This window comes from Psammomys obesus, unplaced genomic scaffold, assembly GCF_907164565.1.
Source record: "Psammomys obesus unplaced genomic scaffold, mPsaObe1.curated_primary_1811, whole genome shotgun sequence".
Classification (NCBI taxonomy): Eukaryota; Metazoa; Chordata; class Mammalia; order Rodentia; family Muridae; genus Psammomys; species Psammomys obesus.
Window position 1 is genome coordinate 12,835,475 of NW_026596125.1, and position 19,325 is coordinate 12,854,799.

At 42.9% G+C, this 19,325-nt stretch overlaps 1 protein-coding gene across 6 annotated transcripts in view; it reads left to right on the top strand.

Moving 5' to 3' along the window:
- The first annotated feature begins 388 nt into the window (after positions 1-388).
- Positions 389-19,325, top strand: part of Add3 (adducin 3) — a 109,762-nt gene continuing 90,825 nt past the window's right edge. For 2 of the 6 annotated variants that reach the window (XM_055630139.1, XM_055630146.1), the window contains exon 1: positions 2,636-2,905. The gene's annotated coding sequence lies outside the window, so the exon portion shown is untranslated. Of the gene's footprint in view, positions 624-2,635; positions 2,906-10,145; positions 10,256-19,325 lie in introns of those variants that run through there. The other 4 variants (XM_055630143.1, XM_055630142.1, XM_055630144.1 and 1 more) reach the window with 4 other exon arrangements.

The following is a 19,325-nucleotide window of genomic DNA, read 5'->3' on the forward strand; positions in this document are numbered from 1 at the left end:
TAGCATGCACATGAGGTTTACATTATTATTCCTTCCATACTTGTAGTAAATACTAAATAGCCTCTCTTCAATGGTTATTTAGGACAGTGGTTGGAAATTAAATATTAGCACAAGTTGCTGATCCGTTTCAAAGCACACAGTGGCAATTAACCCCAATATTAGAAGTAGAGAGGGCTCTTTAGAATTGGTGCTTCTAGCGCTTCTCATTGACTCACTCTCGTTGTTCCCTTCACCCGGTTAATTTTAACCTTGACCTGCTACAGCTGTACTGCTTTGCTCAGTCTGAAAAAAAAAAATTTCCTGATTCCACTTTTTTTTTTTTTTTTTCTTTCTGCATTTGATGAAGCAACAGCGGAGAGGAAAAACCAAACCCATTCCTTTAAGAAAGATTCCGCCTCCTCTCTTCTAAGCAAGCGCCTCGCGGCAGGCAACCGTGGAGTCTCTAAGTCACACACTTTACTACTCAGCTTCGGGAGAAGCAGCCGCCGCCGCCGCCGCCGCCGCCGCCGCTGCTCCGCGGCTGCAGTGAGTTCCCGTGCGGCACTGCAGAACCCACACCTAGCCGGGGAAGACAGACACTCATCAGCTCCCCTGCACGCAGAGAAGCCGTGGATCGCTGGCGGGTAAGCACAGCTCTTACCCATGTCGTGCAGGAAGCGTGGGAAAGGGAATGGTCGTGGAACGCACTCCTCTTCAGCCATGCTTAAAACGCTCTGAATTTGTCCTCCTTTGGAGGTGTTGGGGTCTGCAGCTGTGAGGCGCACGTCCTGGGTAGTGGAGACAGCGACGTGTGCTCCTACGCTACTTCTTTTGCTTTGCATGAAAAGGCTAACCTTGATTCATGCAAAGCATTCTTCTTCTTCTTTTTAAATGCAGAAAATACAGCCACTCCCAATCTCTCTCTCTCAAACACTGCAGATATTTTTAAATGGCAAATAAAATGACGGACTGAGCGCTTCCTAAAGAACGTTTTCTCCTTAAGGCTTGGCAAGGCTTCCCCCCCGATTGTTGAGGAGTATTTAGAAATAATAAGGCATGGTCAATATTTTTTTTTAAGCAAATGGGAGAGAGTGGCAGACTAAAATTTCTACAGCTTCAGTCCAGTGGCGAGAGCAGGATAAATGAATTGCAGTGTGTGCCAAGAACGCTATTCATCTGCCACACTTCATATGTGGGAAGAGGAAACTACATTTTAATTAGCACATTTTTAGGGAAAGGGGATGAGGATGAGGGGGCTGGCGAGAAGTATTTGAGGGGGAAGAGAGCCTGCAGATGAGGAAGGAAATGAAATGGCCTGTCGCCAGAGCCTCGGAAAGGACGGGAGATAAGGGTGGGGAATGAAGTTTGCCGTGTGTGTTAGGGTGGGGTTAACCCTAGGGACCATGAATCACTAGAATGGCGCTGGGAAGAGTGTGCTTGAGGGCGAATCGTGCGGTGGAGAGCATGTGAGCGGGAGGAGTGTTCAAGTCGTGGGTGGCGGGGGAGTGCGAGTGCCTGGAGGTCTATTTCGAGAATAGGTTGGGGTGGGTGTCTCGTCTGGGAGGCGGGGGTGGGCGGCCAGCGTCACCTGTGGAGGTCCCCGCTCTGCAAAGGAGGGCTGCAAAGTTTGCGGGGCCTCCGGGCTAATTTTGATGGCTGCTGGCGAAGCCTAGACTTTTCATCTCTCAAGAGGTCAGCTCTCGGAAGGTTGAGGAGGCCAGCGGCCAAAGCAGGAGTGCAGAGTTTGGGCTGGTCCAAATGCATAAACAGGGACCCCTGCCCTGTTCCTCTGTGGGAGTGAGTGGAGGCAGGAGGCTCCCCCAGGCGCAAATGTGCTGTGAGGAAAAGCCAGGCCCCTCCTGTGGGACCCGTGCCGAGAGGCCGAACGCTGTGGCCTCTCCCCCAAACAGCCTACCTAGCAGCCTCTGTGGGCCGCAGAGGCTCAGTCTGAAGCTGCGGGTTCAGACTCATTGGGTGGGGGAAGCTCGTTCGGACCCGGGGAGGCAGATGTTTCCGAGGCGTCACCCGCCCACTTTCACTCGGGCTTCTGTCGGGGTCGTTTCCCTCTCCGGCAGCAGTTCGGAGCCGCACTGAGGGAGGAAGACGCTGCAGAGGCGCCAGGCAGCCGCCCTGCAATAGGCGGAGCACGTAGGCCCCCACGGCCGCAGCTGTACTGATACTGAGCCTGTAGCTCCGAGGGGGCCTCGAGGGGCGGGGCCAGAGATCGCCAGGGGCGCCAGGGGCGGGGCCTGGAAGGGCGAGAGCCTGTTGGGGGCGTGGCCTACTGGAAGGGGAGCCCGAACGCGGTCGGGGTGAGAAGGGCGGAGTCAGAGGCACGCTCCCAGGCTACAGGAGCCGAGCCCGTGCGGGGCGGAGAGAGGGCGCTGGGGCGTGGCCTATGGGAGGCGCGGCCAGGGATCTTGGGCCTTTTGGGGCGGGGCCTTGAAACTGGGGTGCCAGGAGGGTCAAGCCTGTGGGGGCGGAACCAAGGGCTTGGGGCGTGGCCTGTGGCAGGCGGGACCAGGGCGCTCCGACCTGTGGGGCGGGGCCTTTGGGGCGCCATCGGGCCGGGCCCGTAGGGGGCGGAGTCACGGGCCCTGTGGAGGCGGGGCCCAGGGGGGCGGGGCAGAGGACGTTCGTGGGTAGTTCGGCTCGTCCCGCCAGAGCGCGAGGCGCCTGCCGGTAACGGTCGCCCGGGCAGGGGCGGGAGGGAGAGGAGAGGGCTTTAAATGCTCTGTTTTGAAACAGCGAGAGAAGACGCGCCGGCGGCCAGGTGTCGCCGCTTCCTGCTGCCGGGGGCGTCCAGGGCCCTCCCCGACGCCCCCTCCCTCCCCGGCCCTCGGCTCGGGGGCGAGCGGCGCTCCGGAGGCGGCCGCGGCGGACCGGCGGTGGCGAGGAGGGGGCCCAAAGCCGGCCGCGCGGCGAGGTAATCCTGCGGGGGGCGGAGGGCCGGGGGTCCGCCGCGCTTCCCCCGCGGGGGCGCGTGCGAGCCGGCCGCGCGGCCTCAGGTGGACCGTGCCTGGGCTGGGGACGGCAGCCCGAGCGGGCGGAGCGCGCGGAGCGGGCGGAGCAGGAGGGCGGCCGGGGCTCGGGGCCGCGGGGTGGGCGGCCACTCTCCAGGGCATCCCCCGGCTCCCCTCCGCGAGGACGCGGGGTGGTAAAATCCTGTTCTGCCCCGAGCCTTGCTCACCGCGAAGGGGCGCGCGGGGCCGGTGGGAGGTTCCCGCGCTTGGAGAAGGTGGAAGGAGACGGTGTTGATTTGTTGGTTTGTGGTTTTTTTTTAACTCCTGGCTTAAAAAAACTTCAGTCACCAGTTAAAATTGTTCAATCACTTTATATAATCACTGTGACCCTCCTCAGCACACACCAGGCGCGCGCGCGTACACACACACACACACACACACACACACACACACACACACACAGTATAACCGTACAAGCATATATGTTACGTTATTCTTTGCGGGGTGACAGCCGAGTTGGCAGCCAAGTTTGGTTTGCTGTGTTTTGGGGCACTTCCAACCTCTTTGGAGGTATGTAATAGCTGAGGCAAGGCCACTATTAAACCAGGCCTCTATTAAAATGACAAGAATGGCCTCAGGTGAACTTTTTTGTTGCAGAGATTTAATTGCAAGTAGATGCCCGTTTAAAGTGGGAGTGTAAGGAAAACCACTAAATATCCTTGGCACTTGTGCTCTTGGAATTGACTTTGCTAGAGTGGTGTGGGATTTAACTCAGCCGAGAGGCTTTGAGTGTGGATTAGGAGCAAGGCTCGGGAAGGAATTGATAAGACTCTGGGGCTTGGGATGAGCCGCATACACATGCGTGAGTTCTCTACGGCGAATTATGAAAATTTTAGTAGTTAGTAAATGAAATGCTTGCCTTTCTTGGGAGGGACTCCATCTTCAGCGTGCTGAAAATGTACTGATTTGAGTTTAGGAGAATTCTAGTAAGAATACAGTGTAATGGTCTTTTTAAAACGAAGTTACCTGCCCAGCAGAATGCCTGTGTGTTTACTGCGGGCCTGACTCATTGGCGGGGTCGTTTCTTTTAGACACTTCTAGAAGATTTTATAGCTAAATCGCCTTTGCGTTGTGCTTACTTGCAGGGTGACTTTTTTTTTTTTTTCTTAAATTTATCTAATTAACTTTACTGAGGAGAAATTGGGGGAGGGCACTTTTTTACAATTCTTCCACCTCTTTAAAAATAGAATTCAGTCTTTGCTAACTTAAAGTTGACCCAGGAGTGCCAGCATGCTGGTAATAGTTGGCTTTAAAGAAAAACCCAGGAATTATCTATTTAGGAGGTTAAACAAAATTTAAGGAGTTCTTTAGATACTTGGTTATGAGCTTTTAATACAGTGCAGCTTTTTGCATGTGTGATATCAGGAAATATTTGGTAAAGTTTTAGGATATGACATAGATGATCACATGACCCCTGGAAATATTTATTTTGCATGATTTTCAGAATGTAAAATTTAGTCAGTGATTAAAGATGAATGAGAAGTTATGTTGTACACTTTACTCTTTCTTACCGTTTTATCCATAATATTTTTCTGAAGTGAATGTGAGTTTTGCTCAGTGATGTGCAGTGGTTTTTATAACTTGCTTCACGATTATGATTGCTATAGCAAACGCTAATTTTAAATTAGGAGCTACTCAAAGCTATGCTTACAACTATTATAAATAGCTGACTGGTCCATTTCTGATAACTTGATGCAATGTAAAGTTAGGGGAAAAGAAAAGAATTAGCACATTAAGTGAAGGAAGTGTAGTCTGAAAGATGTGCACGAGTTGCCTGAATTACTATTTAGTGCTAGTTCACATTCTTTTGGAAAAATTAGCCATGTCGAATTTAAATAGGAAAACTTAACATGTCTAAACAAAGGTGCTGTCTTTCTTTTTAAACAGCTTATGTGAAATTACTCAAGTCCATCTTGACAGATTGAATCACATAACTGAGATTTAAAATGAGTGCTTTCATACTTTATTTCTTGTCTCTTAAGTTAATGTGCTATCGTCTGAACTCAGGGGCCATGCCAAGTATTTAGAGTTGCAGTTGTTAGGAGATCTTTGGGTTGTGTCATTGGTTTAATTCTTTTGGCTGAAAGCCAAGGCAGTTTCAGATTTATTGTAATGGTTGCCTGTATTAAATCTTCTCTGAAATACATTAGAATACTCAGGCTGGGTATGGCTATGGTCTGGAAGGAAAAGGGTTATTATCTGCTAGATGCACATAGAATAGTCCTCAGTTATTTGCATCTTTGCCTTTCAGAATTTTAGTGGCTGCTGGTCAAAATACAGTTTAAAAATATTAAGTGGAAAATTCCAGAAATAGACAATTCATAAGCTTTAAGAAACTTTATAACAGTATGTTTTCTTAGTTATTGTATTCCTGTTGTGTCTAACTTATAAGTAAAACATTAAAAAAAAAAAAAAAAACACCAGAATACATATATCAGTGATTTTAGACTTTTACTGGGGTCTTGGACCACTTTTAGAAGATATAACTTCTGTAACTATTTTTTTATAAAGATGGTGAATTATAGGGGTCTTTGTGTTTGTATGTGTGTGTTTACTTGGGATTCTATTATTTTCAGGTAAAATTAATGTGTTTGCCTGGTTTTCATTCAGTAAATGTGTACTGAGCACCAACTATTAAAAAGTATTAAGCAAGAAAAAATTTGCAGTCTATTTCATTTATTTCATGTGTTTTAATAATAATGTTTTTCATAGCTGGACAAGTCTCAAAGTTCAAGATTTAATTAGTTGCACAGCTGAAAACATATTTGAATGTTATAAAAAAAAAAAAACCAAACAACTATTTAACTTACCCTAAGGCCTTGGCTTTCACAGTTGTCTGACAGTCCCAAATGATCATAATCAACAAAACGTATAAAATGGAGAGAAATGTAATCTTTCTGAGACAGTCTTACGTGTGCCTGGCGGGCCTCAGATCCGCTGTGTAGCTCAGGGTGACATTCTTGAACGCCTGGTCCTCCCGCCTCTGGGGTGCTGGCGCTAGAGGTGCACACCACTACACCCAGCTTTCTGTGGCGCTGGGGCTTGTGCCTGTTAGACCAGAGCTCCCCCAACTGAGTCATGTCGCTAGCGCTAATCTTGGACTTTAAGAAGACAGTATTTGAAAGTTTGCATCTTGAAAGGGTAGCATAGATTAGTATTAACTGTGCTAAAATGTGAATAGGTTTAGCGTATATACAGAGGCTAGGTCTAAATTGAGCCATTCAAAAGGACTCACATCATTACCTTACACTTTTACATGTCTTTCAAAGTCGGCTTTAGTTAAAGCTTAGCTGGAAGTGTGAAGACTTCCTGATATAAGATGAACTTTGAAAGCTGGTAGTGAAGATACTGGTTGTAGCTAGGAAGTACATTGGCTGACATTTAGGAATGTTAATTTCTCAGACAAGGCGATAGCATGGCTATTGGATTATAAAGTTCACAAGGGGGCAGTGGACATATCTGATATTTCTCACAACCAGCTGAAGGTAAAAATATATTTGAGAAATGTAATAATGTCCTTAAAACCAGTAACTCAAGTGGGTGCATATATGTATATGTTGACAGTTTATTTTACTTTTGTGTGTATGTGTGTGCGCGCATGCTTGTGCATACATGCTCAGAGGGTTTGGGTGCCAATGCACCTGTAAGCATGTGGAGATCAGAGATCAGCCTTGGATACCATGTCTCAGGAGCCACCCACCTTGTTTGCTTGTTTTGAGTCAAGTCTTATGGTGTAGCCCTGGCTAGAACTTCCTATGGAAATCAGACTGACCACAAATCAGGGATTGCGCTCCTTTGTGCTGATGTTAAAGGGACGTCCAGCTGCCCCTGGCCTCATTTTGTTGTGTGATGCTCTCTCACTGGGACTTGAGGCTCGCTTGTTAGGTTAAGGTGGCTGGCCAGCAAGCCCCAGGCACCCACCCATCTTGCAGCACCTTGCCAGTGCTGGAATTACAGGCGCACTACACCATTCTTGGCTTTTCCCTTTTTAATTTATTTTTTTATTTTTAAAAATTATACATACTTATTTATTTGTATGTAATTATGTGGTCATGTTTGTGCTGTGGAGTACAATGTGGAGATCAGAGGAAAACTTGGGTTGGTAATTTTCTTCAACCATGCAGGTTCCAGGGATCAACCTCAAGCTGCCAGGCCTGAAGGCCTTTCCCTGAGGACCTTACTGAATCATCTTGCTGGCCCAGCACCTGGTTTTTTATGTGGGTGCTAAGGCTCAAACTCAGGTTCTTATACTTTGGCAAATACTTTACTGAGTGATCTCCTAGGCCCCTGTAAAATAATTTTAATGCTCTTATTATGCATTAAGGCAAGCAGATATCATTGAAGCATTGAATTACAAACAGAATGTGACTCTCGGTAATATGCATGAGCTAGTTATTTTATTGTTTTAGCCATCCCCTTTAAATTGATCTTGTGATAGATGCCCTCAGCATGAAGTACTGACCTCAGATGGAAATGGAAAGGGCCACTAGAAGTGAGTCAGCTTATTCAACGACCCTCTCAGAGATCACACTTTGCCCGATTACCTGCTATTAAGTTGCAACTCCGAAAATATATAAAACAGTGAGGTTGGGGAAGTTCCCGAGAGCTTGGGGGTTTGGGTTGTGTAATTTGTTGTCATCACCGTGAGTTTTGGTGTCGAGTTCTCCACAGTGCTCACACTGAGCACGGAAAGCACTTCTTTCTTCCTCTTGCATACAGTATCTGTATGTATGGAGTGACACATACAAGTGCAGTATTGGTGTGTAACCTCGGCTTTTGTTCTGTTGGATGACTGGAGAAGATAGTGTACCTGGTGTGCCGAAAGAGATATTAGGGCTCCCCACCACATGGAACTTTGGAACACTATTTCCAATCCTCTAGAAAAGAGACTGGTAACTGTCGGCTGCAAGGCTTGTCGCTTTTCACTTTCTAACAAGCTTCTGCAGGGTCAGTCTTGTCATAGAGGAAGAGGCTGGGAAGAGGCCATGGTGGAACCTTGAGCTGTGATTGGGCTTGGTGATTGAGACTTAATTGCTGCTCACCAGTCTGGGAAAGATTGGTGGTGGAAAGGTTAAAGAGAGTGGCCATGATGTCAGTACCTGGCTTTTCTACCACATGCTCTCTTTTTCTTAAGCATACTTTGCCTTTTGCTTATGACTTTTGTCGTCAGACAGTAATCTCTCTCCTCAGGAAAGGTGGCTTTCTTTTTTTAGATCGATTCCTGTGTAATTGATGAAAATTAGCCATCAGCTGGAGATTAAACTGATTTTCTTCCATTGTAGCTTCCACAGTTGACTTGCTTTTTAAATCTCACAGAAAGATCTCTGAAAACAGAAGTGTGACAACTTCATGCATCACCTAATAGTTGGGAACCATTTGTGTGTGTGTATACCCTCATGGGTTCACACATGTTCATATGCACATACATGAATATGCGCATGGCAGCTGGAGATCAACTTTAAATGTCATTCCTCAGGAACTATCTACCTTGCGTGTTCATTTGGAGGCAAGGTCTCACACCAGTTAATAACTAGGTTTTGCCAAGTAGGCTAGGCTGGCTGGCCTTTGAGCCCCAAAGATCCTCCATTTTCAAGGGAAAGGATTACAAATGTGCACCTCCCCCTCAAGGGTGCTTTTTCTGTGGGTACCGGGGATTGAACTCAGCCTTCATGCTGTGTGGCAACTCTGCCTACTGAGCCATTTTCCTAGCCCCAGGAGCCATTCTTTTTTTTTTTTTAATGGTCATTAGATTTATTTTTATTACTTAATGTATATGAGTGACACATCTGTGCACCACATACATGCCTCGCTCCCAGGAGGCGATGACCTTCCTTTGGTTGCTGGGAATTAAACCCAGGTCCTTTAACAATAAGTGCTCTGAACCACCAAGCCAGCTTTCCAGCGCCCAGCCATTCTTTATTAGAGTAAAATACATATCAACAGTGAATGAGAAATTCTCATTGCTTTAAACATGTTTTGTTTTTACAAAACTAGATCTGCAGTGGTTTTGTATCAAAATGTTTGATCTATTTAAGTGGATACCAAAGCTTATTTTCTTTCTTTTAAAAAATGATTTATTTCTTTTATATGTATTCGTGTTTTGCCTGCATGTATGTCCTTGTGAGGGTGTCAGATCCCCTGGAACTGGAATTAGAGATGGTTATGAGCTGTCAGGCAGGTGCTGGGAACTGGTTCTGTGTCCTCTGGAAGAGCAGCTAGTGCTCTTAACCACTGAGCCATCTCCAGGCCCCAAAGCTTATTTTCAGTTAATATTGAAATTGGTGTATTCTTTGTCTTAATGAATGTTGATAGTGATAAGATCATAGTTCCTTAAATACTCTGAAAACATTAGTTGCCCTAATGAAAAATGCACCATGGACAAAGACCTAGTCACCACCAGGTGACTACTGTCACCGTTATCACCAAATGACATAGGGGTGGGATGTTTTATGCCTGAATAAGAACATTGTTCTTTCCCAGGTGATGCTGGTGGTGCTGAGGCAAGTGGGTCTCTATAAATTCAAGGCCAGCCTGGTCTACAGAGTGAGTTCCAGGACAGGCAAGGCTACACAGAGAAAACAACCCTGTCTTGAAAAACAAAACAAAGAATTAAAAAGAAAAGAAAAGGAAAGGAAAAGAAAATTGTTCTTGCTTGCCATGAGTAAACACGCTGAGAAACTGATTACGTGGTAGTCAGTTGAGTTACTGCTTGTATGTTGCATTTGATGTATATAATCTCGATTTCTCTGGGCCCTTTTATAAGGCAAGGACTCAAAATCCAGGCTTTGCACGTGTTAGGAAAGCATGCTTGAGCTATTTTAAAGTTTCTGCTTTGAGCCATACTTTGATGAACACATTACTGGAGGAATTTGATTATCAGTTAAGTGCTTTGAAGAAAGAATCCCTGCTTTGTGTCTATCACACCTGAATGTCACAGCATATGCCTCCTGGAGCTTGTTTAATTTGGCCCCAAAGAAGAGTGCTGTCTACTGAATGGCCACATCAAACTGAGCAGCATCTGAGTTTTCCTTGCAGGACTCAGGCAGTTTCTGGAGAAACCAGGCTTTACTCATTTGGAGGATTTGAAAGGCTTTTAGTACCAAGTGGAATTGTTGCCTGCTTAATTTTAATTATGTTTCCCAGCAGGAGGCCTGAATACACAATGAAGAACTAATTCAGACCTTGTTGGAATGCATGGGAAAGAAGAAACCTTAAGAAGTTGTTGGATTGATATTGAAAACAGTCTAGCCATGGTGAGATTAATAAACTAGGTGGTAAACAAAATTATTTTTTGAGGTAGTTTTATTAGTAGGTCTGGTTATTGATAGCTTCAGCAAACTGTAATGAAGTTTTTCCCTTTTGTGAGTTATTCTTTATCATAGTATCTAAGATAGTGATTCCTACTTGAGTGAACTCACTGATTCAAAGTGGGGCTTTTGTTTTTGATGTATCCTAGCTATCTTCTAGGTTTTTTGTTTTGTTTTTCTGTGTTCCTGAAACTGAAAGAGCAGGAGTATAAAAGCTGGAGTTAGTAAAAAACTGTTATAGGTCAGTATAGGGTACCTGGAACAAACCTGTCATAGCCAGAATGAGAAGGAACTTTTGACAGTAAGAACTGAAAAGAAACTTTGAAATTGCTACTGTAAGAATACCTTTGATTGTTCTATATTTATTATATAATGAGTTGTTACTGTAAGAATACCCTTGATTGTTCGGTATGCATTATATAACTAATTAGGTAAACATTTTTTATTAGCTTTTAAAAACTGCCAGAATTGTGTTAAAGTATTACATTTAGCTGAAGTTTGGTAAAACTTTCAGATGAATGTACTTAAGAGTTTGTTTTAGGGACTCAAAGCTATCCCTAAACACCATGCTTTGATGTTCATAGGTTTGCGCATGTCCTTTTTGGTGAATACACAGAAGGTTTGAACCAGGATTAGAATATTTCTGTCTTCATTGGAAAATATTTTCTTTTAAATGGGTGAACAGATGGATAAACAGGATTGAAATTGAATAGAATAAAGAAGTATTTTTGAAATAGATTTTTAGTGTTCTCTTTCTGGTTTTTCTGAACTCTTTTTTGTTTGTTCCTTTTGCTATTTTACTACTTTAAGCCAAAACAAAGAATTGCCATGAAGTGAGTTTTTGTTTCACATGGTATAGTCATTGTGTCAAAAATATCTGACTTTCTGGGAAGGATGGATAGGTTACCTTACAGGTTTCTGCTAGGCTTATTTATTGTGAGGGATGGAAAGTTAGGGGTTTGTTAGTCGTCATTTTTATTTTTATGTATCATTTTACTTGTTAGGGTGTGTGTGTGTGTCTGTGTCTGTGAATACAGGTCTCTGAGGAAGCCAGAGGCGTCAGATCCCCCAGAACTGGAGTTAAAGGCAGTGTGATGCAGGTAGTTGCCGGCCGGACACGGGCGCTGGCAGCTGAACCTGAGGTGTTCTGCAAGAGAAGTATGTCTCGTAAATGCTGAGTGCTCTCTCTAGCCCTTTATTTTTCTTACTCGTAAATATTTTTAGATAGTAGGACTTGCTGTAGGGCCATGATAGCTCATGTCCACAGCACAATAAAATTCAACTACATGCCAGTCTGCTGTCCTGGGGAAACCGCAACATCTCGTGCATATGAGAGACTGTGTATCATTTGTATTAGTGTTTATTGCATTTGTGGAGCCATTTGAGTAAGAGATTCATAATTATGTGTGTGATGGCTCACAGCTGCAAAACCAGCACTTGGAAAGTTGAAATTTTAAAACAGGAGATTTGTGACCAGTTCGAGAATACTTGGTCTACATCTCAAGTTCCTGGATAGACAAGGCTACTCCATAGGACTGTCTCAAAAAACCAAAATAAATGGACAAATGGTTGCTTATTCTTGTGTGCTGTTCTTCTTTATTTTATATAATTTACACTTAAAACATATTCTGGTTAATTTAGAAGGCTAGAGATCATTGTTTTGGTGTAACAAAAAGTTCTATTTATTTATTTTTTAAGATTATGTGTTGGGACTGGAGATGTCTCAGTGGTTAGGAGCACTCGCTGTTCTTCCAAAGAAGGTATGGGTTCAATTCCCAGCACCCACATGGCGGCTCACAACTCTCTGTAACTCTAGTTCCAGGGGATCTGACTCCCTCACACACACATACAAGCAAAACACCAATGTACATAAAATAAAAATAAATAAATCATTTTAAAAAATAAAAAATTATATGTCTATGTATATGTCTGTGCATGTCCATGTAGTGCCTACAGATGCCAGAAGGGGATATCAAATCCTCTTCAGGTGAAGTTACAGTAGTTTTGAGCTGCCCTCTGTGGGTGCTGGGAACTGAACCCAGGTTCTCTGAGGATCAGTCCACATTCTTAACCACTGAACCATTTCTCCAGCCCCAAAATAGAAGCTTCTAATATTGTAGTTCAGCAATAGCCACCATTTTAGAGCTTCTGATCCGCTTTCATAGTAAGGGAATAAAACGGTGCGATATAGCTTCTCGAGAACCCAAGGCTGAAAGGCATAACTCTTTGGCATTCTCACACTGCTTTAGAAATAGGAAAAGTAAGCAACAACTAAGGAAACAGTACAGAGATGTCACTTGCCAGTATGTGTTGAAGGCTTGATAACAGGCACAGAAAACAGATTGGATAGAAAAGAACACTGCATAGAGTGTTCAGATAGAGGGATAAGAGTTGGCCTAAAGGGAAGTTGGGAATTTACTAGTTAGAAAGGACAGAAAGGATTGGGGGAGAGAGTTCTGGCCACGGTTTTTGTTTGTTTGTTTGTTTTTGTTTTTGTTTTTTCTATAGCATGATGGAAGTTATTTTGGGAGCGGCTCATGGTATCTTCTTGTGTAAGGCAGGAAGAAGTGACGGTATACATTTATCTGTAACAGTGCTGGGAACCTTCTCTCTAGGTGGTGGTAGATGTGGCGTGTGGTGCTGAAGATCATGTACACATTAGCGGTACTTTCACTGAGCCCCACATAAAAATGACAGCTAAGAGGAGCAGTCTAGCAAAGTGTTGAAAGCCCTGTGCTTAGAAAAGGTGGTGTCAGCAGAAGACTTAGGAGCCTTATCATTTTCAATCCTGAATAAGCAGTCTTCTTTGGGGAAGAGGCATTATTTTAAAAAAAAAAATCTCTTAATTGTTCATGTCCTGTTGTTGAGTCCTAGAGAGTAGTTCTGTCTGTCTTCCTGTAACTTGAGGAGGGTGGATAGGTAGATGGAGCAACTTGGTGATATTATGGCAGATGGCTGTTTTAAAATTTTTATAAAATAACATTGTTTTTAGAGCTTAAATTATTTGTTCCAGAATGTCTCACTTGGCCATGCTTGTAATTTACTACGTGAGAGGGAAGGAATATAACTGTTGAAGGCATATTCAGTGTTCTTGTGTGTTAAAATATGTGAAGGTTTATGGTACATCTTCTGAAGCCTCTTGAAGGTGGAATGCTTGTCAGCGCAGAGAACATGGAGCACACCAGTTGTTTGGTTGCAAGGTAGCCAAGACACCGATTGTGTGCTATGACGATCATGGGAATGGTTTAACAGAAGGCAAATACCACCACTCAGGTCCTTGTCTGTGTCTGTGTGTCAGCTAAGAGGACATTAGCACTCTAGGAGTTTGGCAACTGCAGTTTGAGTTCGCCAGAAGCTTAGGGCCTTCGGCAGCTGCAGATCCTTTCCAATAACAATGAGACAAGCCAAAGGGGCAACTTTTCCTAAAGCAAACTGCACAAACATTGTGGTGTATTTTTCCAGAAATGGTGCTTTCAGCTCTCATCCTGGTTGTATTGTGCTTTGTAGTGTTATTTCCTCATAAATGTTTCTATGGCCTCTGTTTAGATTTCCTTTTTTTTTGAGCAGTTTGATGCTTCCTTCCATGTGTTCCCTTATTCATTCAGCAAATGTTCATTTGCTGGTTCTGTACTAAGCACTGAGGATTCAATAAGCTAAACACACAAACCCTTCTGTTCTAATGGAGTTTATAGTTGAAGGAAATAAATAAATGAATACATTATATGTCATGTTTTGAAGACAGGGAGGAAGATAAACAAAACTTTTGAGGATAAACATCAGTTTAAATGGAATGACGAGCACAAGGCCTCACTGAGAAGGTAGCATATGAACAAAGATGTGAAGACAGTAAAGGATTATGGGTGTAAATACAACATTGCAGGCAGAGGAAACAAGCCCAGAGCCCCCAGGCCTACATAGCTGACATGGATGAAAGAGAATGGGGAGAGGAAAACAGGAAGCCTCGGGATGGCTTTGAGTAGAGGTGTAGTAGTCTGACATGTGGTTTGTTTGGTTTTTTTTTCCTTTTTATTTATTCTTTCATATGTTACATCTTGACTCCAGTTCCCCTCCCTCCCTCCCTCCCTCCCTCCCTCCCTCCCTCTGCCCAGTCTTGGTCCCCTCCTTCCCTCCCTTTTCCAATCCCTGGATCTACCCCCTCTTAACCTCCCATCAGAAAAGAGCAGGCCTTCCAAGGACATCAACCACTCTCTATTTTTCTTTTTTCCTCCTAAAAAAAAATTTTTTTTACAATTTATTTATTATATATCCTGATTGAAGCCCCTCCCTCAACTCCTCCCAGTTCCACCCTCCCTAGGGACATCAGACATAGCATAACAAGCTACAACAAGACAAGGCACATATTCTCAGCATCAAGGCTGGATGAGACAACTCAGTAGAAGGAACGGGGTCACAAAGGCAGGCAAAAGAGTCAGAGGCAGCCCATGCTCCCACAGTTAGTAATCCCACAAGAACACCACTGAGGTGTGTTTTTAAGGGTGATTTTGGCTGTGTTGGCTCCTAGCAGGCAAGCATGCCTATAGGAAAGCTGATTCACTGAATGAGGAGGGCGAGGAATAATAAATACGTCAGGTACACGTGGTGAGAGTGGGTTGGCTTCTGGGTATGTATATTTTAGAATAGAGCTAACAGGATTTTATAACTGGCTTGTGGGGTACAAATGAGAGAGAAGAATCAGGCTTTATCCTAAAGTTTCAGTTCCAAGCAAAAGTCTGCAGAAGTTTGGAGAAAGGGAGGTAAGAAGAGCCTAATCTGAGACACATTCTGTATACCGAAACATAATAGCAATTTGGAAGTTGCTATGAGTGGAGCTCAGTGCTTAGTTACAGTATAAGCTTGAGAGTTGTTATGGTTTTCCTTTCCTGTTTTTAAGAATGCATACTTAGTCCCTTTAATGACCAGAAGAAAAATTTTGGTCTAAGGGCTTGAAATACTATTATATGTCTTATGCTTTCAAGGTCTTTAATTTATCTTACTCAAACTGTAAAGTTATTTTAATTTCTGATGACACTTAGTACCCAAGGAAATCATTTTTGCCTATGGGTAGAATAATTTACTTTTAATTAAAAGGTAAACACAAAAATAACGTTGTTGTCATTTAAGAATGTGTGTGACTGTAAATGGAATAGTCTCGCTGTTTCTCAGTTAACATGGTTAAAAAAAGTATCAGTTATCATTAATGACCCAACAGTTTTGACTGCTGTATATTTAAGAGAACACAAACATGTTTACACACACACACACACACACACAATTATACAGCAGTGTTCATAGAAGCATAAAATGGAGTATGTTTGGGTAAGATGGAATACTATACCCTTTTAAGACAGACAGACCTATACAACTGAAGAAGCAGACATGAAAGGACACATGCTGTATGATTCCACTTACAAGATGACTTAGCACAGACAAATCTGTCGAGATGGAAAGAGCTGAGCCGATATGGGAGAACTGCTGCAGAGGAAGGTGAAGGCGGGACAGTTTGCTACATACCAGGTGTCCTTTTGGAGTGATAAGGTTTGGAACTTTATAGTGGTGAGGGTTGCAGTGTTAACAGATTTTAAAAGCCACTGAAACAGAAAGTTTGAAAGGATACATTTAAATGTTACATGGATTATACCTTAGTTATAAGAAAGTGTCAGGAATATATGTATTGTGTTCATTCATATGTCCTTAAGAAACAACTAGCAGTCAATGTGACTTATTTCGGAAACAGCACTGCTGTCCCAGGAAAATGCTAGATGAAGCAAAAATTGCCACTACCAACCTGGTTTAGCTTGTTTTACTTCAAGAGGTTAAAATGTTTGGTTCATACAACTAGAAATCAAGAGGAATTCTTGGGAAGTCATGAGTGAGTCTCTTTAATACCCATTTTCTAGAGGATGACCTAGATAAACAAAAGAAGGCTCTATGATTATCAGTTCTGTGTGCTTCAGGGAGCAGAGCCAGCTTATAACTAAGTTTGCGAGGTCTTAAGTCAATAAAGATGAGCTATGTTTCCCATACTTATAATTAAAGAATATGGAGCACTCCATTTACGATATTATTTTTGGCAAGCCCAAGATGATATTTAGCTAGTGAAATATATTACCATTGAAGAGTTATCAGTTTAGAAAGTACATGAAAGGGTCCTTTAATTGTCATCTACCTTAATGTTTACTTTTTATTATTATATTACTACTACTGCAACTGCCACTGCTTCTTTGGGTTCTTTAAGCATGTCATGTAGACAGGTTGACCTCCAGCTTACTTTTCAGTTGAGGATAACCTTGAATTTCTGATTCTCATGCCTCACGATTACAGGGGTGTGCCACCTGTGTGTGGTTCTGGATTCTGAACCTAGGGCTTCCTCATGCTTGACAAGTGCTCTAGCAACCGAGTTCCAGCCTCAGCCACCCCACATAATACTAGGATTACAGATGTACACCGCTGTGCTATGTAATGGTCTTTTTTTTTTTTTTTTTCTTTTGCTACGATATAACTTATTGCCATCCTGTGTCCGGTTCCCCCTCAGGGTAGCCTGGCCTGTTGTGCTCTGAGCTGTACTGGAGGGAGGCAGACAGAGAAGGGCTATTTATCCTGCTGAGGGAAACCAGTCAGGAGGACGTGGTATTTGATTTGGACCTGAGAGGTCCATTAGGATTTTTAGCTGCCAGGGTGGAAGGTGAATTATCAGCCACGATAATGGAATCTCAAAGCCATTAGGGAGGGTGTGGTAGGAGAGAGGAGAAGTAGGAGCAGGAAGATTGAGGGTGCTCTTGTATGACCTTGGGTGCTATTTTAAGAAATTTAGATTTTTTTTGTGTGTGTGTGTGTGGCACTTGTTTTAATTGATGGAAGCCATAATTGGATGTGTCAGAGATTTGGTGTTAAGAATGTCATGGTAGTGAGGGGAATGATTGCTGGCAGAGTTGGCAGTTTGGAGGCATTTGGAGATATGCAGGTGAACTAAAACCATAGCTTTGGGATTAGAAAGGGAATACTGAACTGTTTATCTTCTCCCCAACTCGTATTGGAACTAATCTTTAGTATGGTGTTGTTTTGATGTGGAGCTTTTGGTCAAGGTCCACCACAATGGGCTAACTGCCCTTCCTGAAGGGACCTTATCACTCATATGTGGATTGTAGAGGTTAGGCAGCTATGAAAAAAGCAGGCCTCACCACACACCAAATCTCTCAACTTCTGGATCTAATTTTCCAGCCGCTAGAACTATGAGAAATAAAAACCTAGAAACATCTTATCTGTATTGCAGAGGCCCACATGGATAAAGACAGGTTGGGACAGGAGATTTGAAAGAAAACATCCATGCAACTTGCTAAAGATCCCTGTGGACAGAAAGTTAATGATTTTATTCCTTTTGTGTGTGTGTGTGATAGAGAAAAGAAAGTAGCTGTCCTACAGGGAATTCAGTAGCCAATTGTGCCATTTTTAAATTTTTCTTTGATTGTAGTTAGTGGTTCCTCTTAGCAGTTTAAGAGTAAGCAAATGATGGATTACATAAGATGCTAAGTAGAAATGTCAAAAATCACATGCAGGGTCATTTTTTGTTTTGCAAATTGAATGGAGATTCTAATTTAGGAAAACCTCATAATTTCCACAATGAAACAATTAGTATAAGATTTGGCTCCTGATGTTTCTGATAGTTTTGGTATAGTATGATTGGGAATTTTTTATGGATCTTATAATAAGACATGTAAAAGACATGTCTATTAAGACATCTTGATTTTACAAATGGAAAAACTCCTGAATTTTACAAAATTAACTTGTGAATTATTTTCAAAACCTGCTTTAGTGTTTGAAAGTTTTGTGGTTTTTCAAGACAGGGTTTTTCTGTGTGTAGCCCTGGCTTTCCTGGAATTCGCTCTGTAGACCAGGCTGGCCTTGAACTCATAGAGATCCACCTGCCTCTGCTGGAACTAAAAGTGTACGCCACCACCACAGCCCAGCTAAAAGATTTTGTTTTTGTTTTTTGAGACAGGGTTTCTCTGTGTTTGTTTCTCTTGGTTGTCCTGGACTCACTTAGTTGACCAGGCTGGCTGAACTGCCTGCCCCCATCAAGATTACAGGTGTGTGCCACCATGCCCAGCAGTATTATATGATGTTTGGGAGAGGGGTGCTGGAGAGATGGCTCAGTGGTTAAGAGCACTTGCAGAAGGCCTGAGTTAAATTCCTGGCACCCACATGGCCCTCAAAACTATTTGTTATTCCAGTTCCCAGGGGGTCTGAGGCCTTCTGGCCTCCATAGGCACTGCATACATGTGTTACATAGACTTACTCGCAGGCAAAAACTCACCTACCTAAGATAAATCTAAAAAATAATGTTTGTAATAACTTGTTTATCCAAAAAGATTCTTCACAAAATTTAAAATTGTTATGAGCATATATATATGTATATATAATGAAAATAAATCAGAAGTATAAAAGGTACCCAAAGTGTTTCAAAAACAAGACTTATTTAAGTTGAAACAATATTGTAACCAATTTTTTGTAAAATCAATATCATTTTGAAAAATTTAAAATTACTTTTGAGTAAGAACTAGGGAACAAAGTCTGTAAGACAGAGTTAAATGTGAGAAATTGCTATTCCATCATTAAGTGGCTCAAATATCCCTTATACGTTTTTCTAGAAATGTTTTCTTTATTTATTCTCTTGATGTATTCTGAATCAAGACTTTTCCTGCCTACACCTGTCCAATATATTACTAACATAAAAGTAAAGCTAAATTTAGTCTCAGAATAGCCTGGAGAGGTCAGGAGTCTGAGGCCCCAGCCCTCATCTCTTCCTGTAACATTTCCTTTCCCACCTTCCCTTCCTCTGAAGGGAGGGAGATAAGGGCTGAGAGGCAATTGCACTTACTTTGTACTGAACTCTAACTAATAACCTGTATTTGTTGATTTAAAAAAAATTTTTTTTTAAGACTGTGGTCTGTGTTTTGCAGCAACAATTATATTTAATCTTCAAGCTTCTGGAGTTAAGACAGGGGCACAGACCCTCGGC